The sequence below is a fragment of the Petaurus breviceps genome, unplaced genomic scaffold (assembly GCF_028583685.1).
Source record: "Petaurus breviceps papuanus isolate PSGF00001 unplaced genomic scaffold, PetGlider_PUasm1.0 175, whole genome shotgun sequence".
Classification (NCBI taxonomy): domain Eukaryota; kingdom Metazoa; phylum Chordata; class Mammalia; order Diprotodontia; family Petauridae; genus Petaurus; species Petaurus breviceps.
Window position 1 is genome coordinate 21075437 of NW_027185764.1, and position 11251 is coordinate 21086687.

Below are 11251 nucleotides of genomic sequence, written 5' to 3' on the forward strand. Positions count from 1 at the left end.
CTTCACTCTGTTGTTGTCTGATATGGTCTCCTATGTATGCCTTCTTTGACTTCTGTTTTGATATGATTTGAATAAAGGGTTTTCTTTTTTACTTGCTCTGTGTTGCAGGTCCTGACCCTGTCATCCTGTCACTTGCTAATACCTCCCCCCCCCATTATGTCCCTGGACCCAATTACCACTTGACACAGCAAGTAGTCTGGAATAAGATACCAATATGTCCTGTTTTTCACCCCAATTCCAAGAACAAATGTAACCACAATAACCCTAATGTCCTGGGTTTGATCAAACAAGTATGAAGTAAGATCTTCCCCATAGCGCTAGAAACAGATACCCCGTTCTTGCTTCTCTCTGGTCCCTCCAAAAAACACTTTTCCCTACCTGAATGGTGTGACTATCCAAGTAGGAAACCCCCCTTGCTGGTGAAATCAATAAAACTTGCTTTGCTTTACAAATTTCTAATCCAGTTACTAGCTTATTTCTATGCCTCCACCATGTGGTATCAGAAGTGGGATTTCCGAGTGGAAAGAACCAGGGAATGACTTTGGAAGTTATAACCCAGAAGCCTTGACCTCACGTACTCAGAATCTTCCCATATCTGAGGGGACAGGAATCTAGTGACTAAAACTGGGGTAGGTTGGAATTGGCCACATTGCCCTAACTTACAAATGACAATCACCTCAGCCTGATAAGCTGAAGGTCTGTTTTGATCTGTTGGAAACTGGTTTCCTTGGTTGTAACTGTGAACAGCTTAGAGAATTGGAATGAATTTGCCAGCAAGTTCTTGTCTTGTGTGATTGTGGTTTATGTAGGCATCTTAGATTTCTGAGTCAGTTCATTTGACAGGGACATGGGCAGCCATTGGCCTGTCAGAGCCCTTGTCCTCAGTGACTGGCTTCCCTAAGGACAGGTTAGATCTGTAATTTTACTCCCCTCTCTGGCATGGCATTAGAGATGTATTACCTGGCCCATGAATGCTTGACACTGTGATAGCAGGATCAGAAGCAGGGGCTGCATTACTGAATGCCATGAGCTTTCAAGAGAAACTTCCTTTGGTTCAGTTTCCCAACAGTTTGGAAGCTGTAACTAGGACTGGACAAACTTTCCCTCTTCTATGCCCCAACAGAAGGGATAAACCACTGAAGACTTCCTGTCTTGTGTTCTGTGCTTATTCTATCAAAAGAAGCTCAGCCACTTTTGAACCCTCTGCTGTGTGGCCAGAAGACAAAATGTTTAAATTGTATGAGTCCTATGTCCCATATACCCAAACCTCTCAGAAGCCCCTATCGACCTCCCAGTAATTTTTGAGGCTTTATTAGCTCTCTAGACATCACCAGCACCACTGCATCCCCACCCAAGAAAAAACTTTGAGATTCTTTCTTTATCTCTGTTTTCACACCCTGGTCAGTTTGACAGTTGTAGACATAAAGACAGATAAGAGAAGAAAGGAAATCTTTTTCCTGGTTTGTAAAAATTTATGACATGATAAACTAAAAAAACTAGCAACTAAAACTTGCAACTGAAGTGCTATATATTTATTGTACTTTCCTGTACTATGGTTTAAAGGTTTTTGTAACTGTTAAAAACATCAGTGGATTTGGGGGGGTTTGCAGCTAGTAGGATTAAGATTAAGAGTAATCAGTTGGAACCTCTCTCCCAATCACAGAAGATAATAGATGTATAGTTCTAGTAGTAGGTTATTTCAGCTACCACAGAATAAACAGAACTGCAGTTTGAAGTAATTCAACAGAGTTTAATCATTTAGGTAAATTAGTGGCTAAATTGTTTAAGCTGAAACAGACTATGCAATTCAAGAAGATAAAGTGTAGCAATAAATTGTGTTGGGTTTTTTTGTTTTTTTTTTTTAATAAGGAAATCTGTACAGGAGAAATTCAATGAAGTGTTAAACTCCAGTAAATCAGAACTTAATGCTAAATATCTATTGAAATTTTACATTAAGGTGATATGCTTGGAAACTATATGAATCAAGGAAACCTTAGTTAAAATCCAGACCCAGAAACTTACTACTTGTATTAAACTGAAAAAAGTGACTTTACCTCTATTTGTCTCAGTTTCCTTATCTATAAAATGGGATTATATTAGCACCTACCCCAGGATTGTTGGGAGGATCTAATGACACAGTAATTGTTAAATGCTCAGCACAGTGTGTCATATAAATGTTAGCTATTATTTTATTAAGTGTTATTACTTTATATTGATTTTAATGTGATTAATATAGAATTGCAAATTGATAGATGAACTGATTTCCGTGTAAGAAAATTTGGATATGCAACAATTGAATTTATGTTATGTATTTTTTCAACTTTTTAACATTTCTATTTAAAGTTTTGAGTTCTAAATTCCATCCTCCCACCTTCCAAATACTCCCCCCTCTCCGATATGATAAGCAATCAGAGATACGTTATACATGTACAATTATGTAAGACATTTCCATGTTAGTCCTTTCATACAAGAAGACTAAAAACAATCAAAAAAGTGAAAAATAGCATGCTTCAGTCTTTATTCAATCGATATCAGTTCTTTCTTTGTAGACAGATACCATGCCTCATCATTAGTCCTTTGGGATAGTTTTTGGATTATTGTATTGCTGAAAATAGCTAAGTCATTCACAATTCTTCACCAAACAATATTGCTATTACTGTGAAAAACATTCTCTTGGTTTTGTTCACTTCACTATGCATCAATTCATGTAAATTTGGGTTTTTCTGAAACCATCCTGCTTATCATTTCTTATAGCACAATAACATAACACTACATTCATATACCACAGTTTCTTTAGTCATTCCCCAAATGATGGGCATGATTTCAATTTCTAATTCTTAGCCTGGATCTAATTCTTTGCTAGATCAAAGGATATACGCACATGGGCATAGTTCTAAATTGCTCTCCAGAATGATTGAATGAGATTCTCAAATCCACCAACAATAAATGAGTGTCCCAGTTTTTCACATCCCCTCTAACATTTTTTTTATTTTCCAATTAATAATATTACCACTCTGATAGGTGTGAGGTGGAAACTGAGAGTTTTTTTTTTTTTTAAGCAATCGGGGTTAAGTAACTTGCTCAGTTATTTCTGGGTGTGGTGCTAAGTATCTGAGCCTAGATTTGATCCCCAGGTCATCCTGACACTGGGGCCGGTGCTCTTACTTGCTGAGCCATCTGGCTGCCCCTAAGCAATTGGGGTTAAGTAACTTGCTCAAGGTTACATGGCCAGGTGTTTCTGGGTGGGTGCTAAGTGCCTGAGCCGGGATTTGATCCCCAGGTCATCCCGACACTGGAGCTGGTGCTTTTACTAGCTGTGCTACCTGGCCACCCCCAGAGTTGTTTTAATTGGAATTTCTCTGATCAATAGTGATTTAGAGCCTTTTTTCACATCGCTGTAGGCAGCTTTGATTTCTTTAAAAACTGCCTGTTCCTATACTTTGACCATTTATAAATTGGAGAATGACTTGTAATTTTATAAATTTGACTTAGCTCTCTCTATATTTTAGAAATAAGGCCTTTACAGAAATACTGATTGAAAAAAAAATTCCCAATTTTTTGTTTTCCTTTAAATTTTGGTTGCATTGATTTTGTTTGTGCAAAAAGTTTTTAATTTTATATAATCCAAATTATCTATTTTACATTCTTAATGCTCTTTATATCTTCTTTGGTTCTAAATTCTTCTCTTATCCATAAATCTGACAGGTAAACTATTTTATTCTCTCTTAATTTGCTTATGGTATCAATGTTTATATGTAAAACACATACCCATTTTTACCTTATCTTTGTATCTTGAGATGTTGGTCTATGCCTAGTTTCTGAAGTACTGTTTTCCAGTTTTCCCAACAGTTTTTGTCAAATAGTAAGTTGGTTTTCCCCCCAAATGCTTGGATCTTTAGGTTTATCATATAATAGATTACTATGGATATTTACTATTGGTAATTAATCTATTCCCCTGATCCACCATTCTATTTCTTATCCAATGCCAAATTGTTTTGATAATTGCCAATCTATAATACATTTTGAGACTTGAAATGCCTAGACCACCTTTCTTTGTATTTTTTCATTTATTTCCTTGATATCCATGGCTTTTATTCTTCCAGATGAATGTTTTTCCATTCTTTTTTCCAACTACATAATTTTTTTATAGTTTGCCTGGTATGGCACTGACTAAATAGATTAATTTCAGTATAATTGTCATTTTCATTATATTGGGTTTGCCTACCCATAAGCAATTAATATTATTCCAATTTTTCAATCTAACATTATTTGTGTGAAAAGTGTTTAATAACTGTGTTCTTACCATTACTGGGTTTCTCTTGGCAGGTAGATTCTCAAGAATTTTATATTGGTCTGCAGTTATATTAAATGGAATTTCTCTTTCTGTCTCTTACTGCTGCACTTTGCTGGTCATATAAAGAAATGCTACTGATTTATGTGGGTTTACTTTGTTTCCTGAAACTTTGCTAAAGTTGTTAATAATTCCAAGTAGTTTTTTTAGTTGATTGCATAACTATGCATATGTAACTTTATATATGTATATGTGTATGTATATACGCATACACAGCATATATTCATATATACATACACACATTCTATAACTCTTTGCAGATGGTTTGATGATATACTTAGAGATACCTTTGCATCATCTGCACAGAGTTATAGTTTTGTTTCCACTCTGCCTATTCTAATTTCTTTAATTTTTTCTTCTTTAATTTCTATAACTAACATCACTAGTACAATATTAGACAATAGAGATGATAACAGATATCCTTGCTTCACCCCCTGATTAGTCCACAAGAAGACACAGATAATGCTTGATGCTGATTTTAGATAAATAGTATTTATCACTTCAAGGTAAAACCAATTTATTCCTATACTTTCTAATGCTTTCTTTCTGGTTCATTTTTTTGTCTTTATTAATTTGTTTGTTTACTTTTACTTTACAAGATTTGGTTACACAATCCCTTGAGTTTCCAGTTTTCTACTTCTCCCTCTCCTCCCCTCCACCCCATGGCAGCATGCAATCAAGTAAAGGATCTGCAAATACTTCCACATTAGACATTAGTCAGGTTATAAAGAAGGATTGTACTGGATGGAATGAACAATGGGAAAGAGGAAACAAAACCAAACAAGAAAAAGAAAGAGATCAGGTAATTTGCTTGAATCTGCACTCAAACTCTGTTCTTTCTAGTTTGTTTTTTTTTTCTGAATGTAAACATCTCTCTCCATCATGAGTCTTTTGGAGTTGTCTTATAACCCTGCATTACTGAGAAGAGTCCAGTCTATCAAAGGTGTTCATCAGAATATCAAGGGACATAATGAAAAGAAATGCTAGGGAAGGTGGCCTAGTCATACCGGATTTTAAACTGCATTTTAAAGCAGCAGTCATCAAACTATTTGATACTGACTAAGAAATAGAGTGTTGGATCAGTGGAATAGATTAGGTACTCATGACATGGTACTCAATGACTATAGTAATCTACTGTTTGATAAACCCAAAGACTCTAGCTTCTGAAATAAGAACTCATTATTTAACAAAAACTGCTGGGAAAGCTGGAAAATAGTATCGTAGAAACTGGGCATAGACCAATAGCTTACACATTATACCAAAATAAAGTCAAAATGGGTTGACAATTTAGATATAAAGAATGATAGTATAAGTACTATAAGCAATCTGGGAGAGCAAGGAATAGTTTACTTGTCAGATTTATGGAGAAGAAAAAAATGTATGACCAAACAAGAGACAGAGAGCATTACACAATGCAAAATGGGTAATTTTGATTACATTAAATTGAAAAGTTTTTGTACAAAAAAAAAGCCAGTGCAAACAAGATTAGAAGGAAAACAGAAAATCAGGAAAGAATTTTTAAAACCAGCATCTCTGATAAAGCTCTCTTTTCTAAAATATACAGAGAACTGAGTCAAATTTATAAGAATACAAGTTATTCCCCAATTGATAATTGGTCAAAGAATATGAACAGGCAGTTCTCACAGGAAGAAATTAAAAATATGTATAATCATACAAAAAAATACTCTAAATCACTATTGATTAGAGAGATGCAAATCAAAGTATCTCTTAAGTACCACATCTCACCTAGCAAATTTGTTAACATGACAAAACAGGAAAACTATAAATCCTGGAGACGATGTGGGAAAATTGGAACACTAAGGCATTATTGGTGAAGTTATCAACTGATTCAATCGTTCTGGAGAGCAATTTGGAACTATGCCTAAAGCACTATATAAATGTGCTTACCCTTTGACCCAGCAAATTTATAAAAGACAATTTAAAAAATCATTTTTAAGTTCTTCCAGGAATACTTTTTTGGGCCTGAGACCAAATTACATTTTTCTTTTAAGCTTCACATGTGGTCATTTTTGACACTGCTCTCCTCCTTTAAGTTTATGCCTTGATTTTCCCTATCACCACAGCAATTTTCTGTAGTCAACTTCTTTTTTTGTTATTCGGAATTTTTTTGTTGTTTGTTTGTTTAACAGGAGCCTCTCTGTTAGCAGGCCCTGGAGGAGAAATTTTGTTGCTGATCTGCATAAGGGGAGGGGTCCTGCTGTTGGTTTGCTATGGAAACAGGGTCTCTCTGTAGGTAGGCCTCAGGGGCAGGGTCTTGCTGTTGGCCAACCCTAGGGAGGGGTTTCACTAAAGGATCAGTTTGTGGTCAAGATGGTGCTGGTGGATTGTGATGGGGATGGGGTCTATGTGGTGGGACCTTGATGTGCTGCATAGACTGGCCACTTGCCTTAGGGGACTGCTGGTTGACAGGATTGTCCCAGGATACCTGCCCTGCTGCAGGCCCCTTGCTGTGAGGCTGGCTGCTGTTACTGCTGCTACTGCTCTCAGAACACATTCTCCTCCCAACCCAGTGAGACTGATCTTTCCTGCCAGGTTGATAAGTTGCTTCCCTGACCCCATATCAATTCTGAGGCAGTTTTCTAGTTGTTTGGAGGGGAATTTGGAAGGACTTCAGAAGGTCCCTTCCTCACTCTACCATCTTGGCACTGGAAGTTCATGTTATGTTTTCAAAAATCCCTAATATTTTTTTCTGTCATTATTGGGGCTTCCAATTCTCCTTGCATTGTGATTTTAGGGATATCATTGTCTAAGAACTTCTGCTACTTTGAAAAAAATGATACAAAGAGGGTAATGCAATTGTATCATTTTAAGAGTACTTTCTCTTTTCATCTAGATAACTTTTAAATCATGAATGGAGCAGAGGAAGAATGTGGTCACTAAATTTGAAACTGTTAAATATTTAATTAGACATGTTTGAAAATTAATAATGATAATAATAACTTCATGTTTGGAATAAAAGAACCATGGACCTCTCATCCTTATCTGTGAGGTTCCTTGAAACTTTCTATTTGTGTAGGCTCATAAGATCTTATCAATCATTTGAGAGAAGCTGCAAGAATAATAAAGTGATTTGATGTGGCACACTGTCAGCCAAAGTGACTTACAAGTCAGCTTATATAAAGAGTGACTTCTATCTAGTAGATTGTTTTGCCATCACTTCAGAAAATTATGAAATTTTACTCTTAATAAATAGCATGTATTAGAGTTACATTTTTGAGCCAGCTTAGTAATAATAGACCTTAGATTTAGAAATTTTATTTTGCTTTAGGGGTTAATAAGCAATACAAATATCTGTTAGTCTGTCAGCTTATAGTAGACAGCATTTGGGGGCGGGGGGGGAGTTGAATTAACTGTCATGTATTTGAAGTATGTAAAATTCCAGAATGTGGTTATTCTTAATTTCTAAGTGTTTGATTTCTGTTCCAGGGTTATTTTACACTAGTAAGGCCTTATATGTACTTATTTTAGTAGTTTAAGAACAACAATAATAACCTAGCCCTAAGCTATGATTAATAAAATATTGCTATTTGAGGTTTTTTCCACACATCACAGGATGATGTGCAAGGGCCAGTTGTGGGGATGATGCTGTGTGAGTGAAGGTAAAATCCTTTTGATGCAATTTCTCTATTGTACTGTTTCCTTTTTAAACATGAAAAATTTCCACCTGGTTAATTCTGAATCTAGCCATGATACCCTGTGAATAATGTGAAACTTTGCTTTATGATTGGTTGTTACCTATTACTTTTATCTAGAATAGAACAGAGTTAAAGGAGGTTTGGGGTTTTGTTTGTGTGTTTGTTGTTTTTCCCCTGTCATATTTATGTTGGGTCAATCTGAGTCCTTGACAGTACATTATTGACATTGTTATAGTAATGTCCCTCCTTTTTCCTTTCATAGCACTTTCTATAATTACCTGGGCAGGTAACCAGTAGAAGTTTTTTTTCGCTGCAGTACTAAATCTATTCATTATGTAGTTAATACTGAAATATCTCTCATTTACTGTAATAGGATAAAAGTGTGAAAGATCCTACTGTTTTTAATTTGAATTTGGGCTCAACATCACATCTTAAGTGACCAGGTGAATGAGATTGAGGGCTTGCCATTCCCTTGATAATAGTTATATATTCATATGTAAGATAGGGCCTTACAATATTTCATTATTTCAAGACGGTATAAGGATACTATATGTCTTCAAAAGAGGAGAATAGGATAAAGATGTAAAGTAAAAGTTTTTAATTAATGAAATGATAAACTTTGAAAAGGCAACAATATTGTGTTGTTTTCTCTAAGAACTAGGTTACATATATGATTGACTTCAAAATGTTTCTAATAGGATATTCAGGTTTTTAATGTGGTTTAGTAATTAGTTCTCAAAATCAGGTCAAGAATTTTCCATGTAAAATTGCATGAAAAATTATTTTAAATTTTAAATAATATTTTCCTCTTTTGAATCCTCTCTATAATAATATTAAGAAACAAAAGGGTTCATTTTCCAAACCAGGACCTTGTGGATCCTTAAGATGGTTTCTTCAGATTAGTGATGGCATTGTCCAGATCTGGTACAGCTCTCAAGTAAAAATAGTAAGAGCAGGTGGTTTATAAAATCTGAAATTCTCTGAACTTTCAGGTGAATTATGGATTCCTATTGATTTGCTTACAGTTTTGTTTTTAATAGGATTAGCTCTGTAAGGTTTGAACTGATCTTCACTACACGAACTAATTACTGGAAACCCAAATTTGGGAGATTGTACTAAATTGTATTGAGTCTTATTACTGGAAGATTTTAGCAGTATTAAATAGGCAATCTCTGTAAGTGACCTGGAACCAGAGAAGTTGATCTACTAGAGGGAGCCTTATCTGGAGATGCTCTGAGAACAAGGCTGTTCAAGAATTTCCAATCTTTCCAGGGACTATATTACTACTTGGGGCAGCTGAGACTCAAAATGCAGTTTCAGATTACATGGACATTGGGAGTGGGATTACCAGAAATAAGGCAACTTGATACTATTTAATATTGATGGCTAACTGATGATATGTAAATCTCCCCTCTCAATCACATCAATTAGGGACCCTCTAAATTAGTATTTTAATATATAACATTATATAGTTTATCTATAGAGTCTATTTCATGAGGTTTCTCTCATTAATGGATATATGAGATTATGCTTAACTAAGTTTGTTAAACTTTTACGGCATGGAATTATGATTTTTGTGTGAGTGTGTGATACCCATGGTTATAATTCACTTGTTTACTGATGCTTTAAGTCCCTTGACTGATAGCCCCCTGCCCTAAGACTAAAAGGACTTTTTGTGCCTTCCTTGGCTAACTCCTACCCTTTGGATTCCTGACTGTTCTGTGATTGTCAATTCCTTGGAAACCCTAAATCTCAAAGAGCTACCTCTGACTACGTCATGCACCCCGTCCTACTTTTAAGAATCTGATCTATGGCCCCTACCTTAGTCAGGATGTGGTGTTTCTATAAAACAAAAGGGGAGAAATGTGGTTCTTGATCCCTCAATTCAGTAACCTGCTAATGACCCCCATTAGGTACCCTGAAAATGTCCCATTTGAAACTATAAGGAGTCTGGAACAAAGTGTCAATATGTCCTGTTTTGAGAATGGGCTTAACCTCAATAACCCAAATATCCTGGATTTGGTGGACAAAAAAAGTATGAAGCAAGATCTGCCCCCAAAACCCTAGAAAAGGACACCCCATCCCTACTACTCTCTGATCCTATTAAAAACAAACAAAAACAAAACACGGTTTCCTCCCTGAACACAGTGACTTTACCTCAATAGGAAAGCCATCCTAACTGATAAAGTCAATAAATGTTGTTTTGGTTTGCAAATGTCTGGTATAGTTACTTGCATATTCCCATCCCTCCACAGTGTATTGCATTTGGTGAGAAGGGAGTCAAGTCTTGGATATAGAGTTTGGAGTCCTCCTTATCCCCAGAAATGACAGTGTATAATAGTATAAGGGGGCCCCACTTGTGTCACCACTTGTTGTGTGAAGTCAACCTGCAACAAAAAGGGAGGCACAGTAAACATCTCTCTCCTCTTCTCCTCCCACCCTTCTCCAAGAGAGATTTTCATTCCTACCAGGAAGGGAAGCAGGAGGTTGTGACCAGAAGCCACTCTGCTCTCCTCACTGAGAGGGAATTTAAGAGACTAGGATTATATATATATATATATATATATACTCCATTAGATATTGTTTTCAAGATGATATGATCAAGTTTCATCTAATTCTTGATGACTTTGTCATTTCTAGGAGGGGAAAGGAGGCCTCTAATCTCTAAATCCAAGACTTTACCCCCTTCCCACAAAATGCAAATTTCACAGTGAACACCACAGAAAATAGCATCTCCACTAAAAAGAAGAAAGTCCTATCAAAGAATTTTGGTATAGGGGTTACTTACATACACAAATATATACGTGTGTGTGTGATAATAATACTCACAAAGACAGAGAGGCAATAATGCCCATGAATTTAATGGCAACATGAAGAAGGATATAGTGATCTTGTGTGGTGGTATCACACTCAAATAGAAACAGAATTACTCAGTTTTTTTGAAGAAGAAATCAAAACTATCAAGTCATATTTTAAAAATCCTCTAAGTCAATAATAACAGAGAATTCAAATTAAAATAACTCTGAGGGAGGCAGAGCCAAGATGGTAGAGTAAAATCTGAAACTTGCTAGAGCTTCTGCTTCAACCACCTCCAATACCTGTAAAAAATGATGCTAAACAATTTTTAAAGTTACAGAATCCAAAGTGACAGAGAGAAACAAATCTCCCACTGAAGGCAGCCTGGCAGGCTGATAGGAAAGGTCTATCACAGTGAGCTGGGAGCCGAGCACAATCCCGCATGAGT

General features: G+C 35.9%; 1 pseudogene; it reads right to left on the bottom strand.

Moving 5' to 3' along the window:
- The window catches only part of LOC138159003 (calcium uptake protein 1, mitochondrial pseudogene), a 19450-nt pseudogene extending 12519 nt beyond the window's left edge, over positions 1–6931 (bottom strand).
- Positions 6932–11251: the final 4320 nt, after the last annotated feature.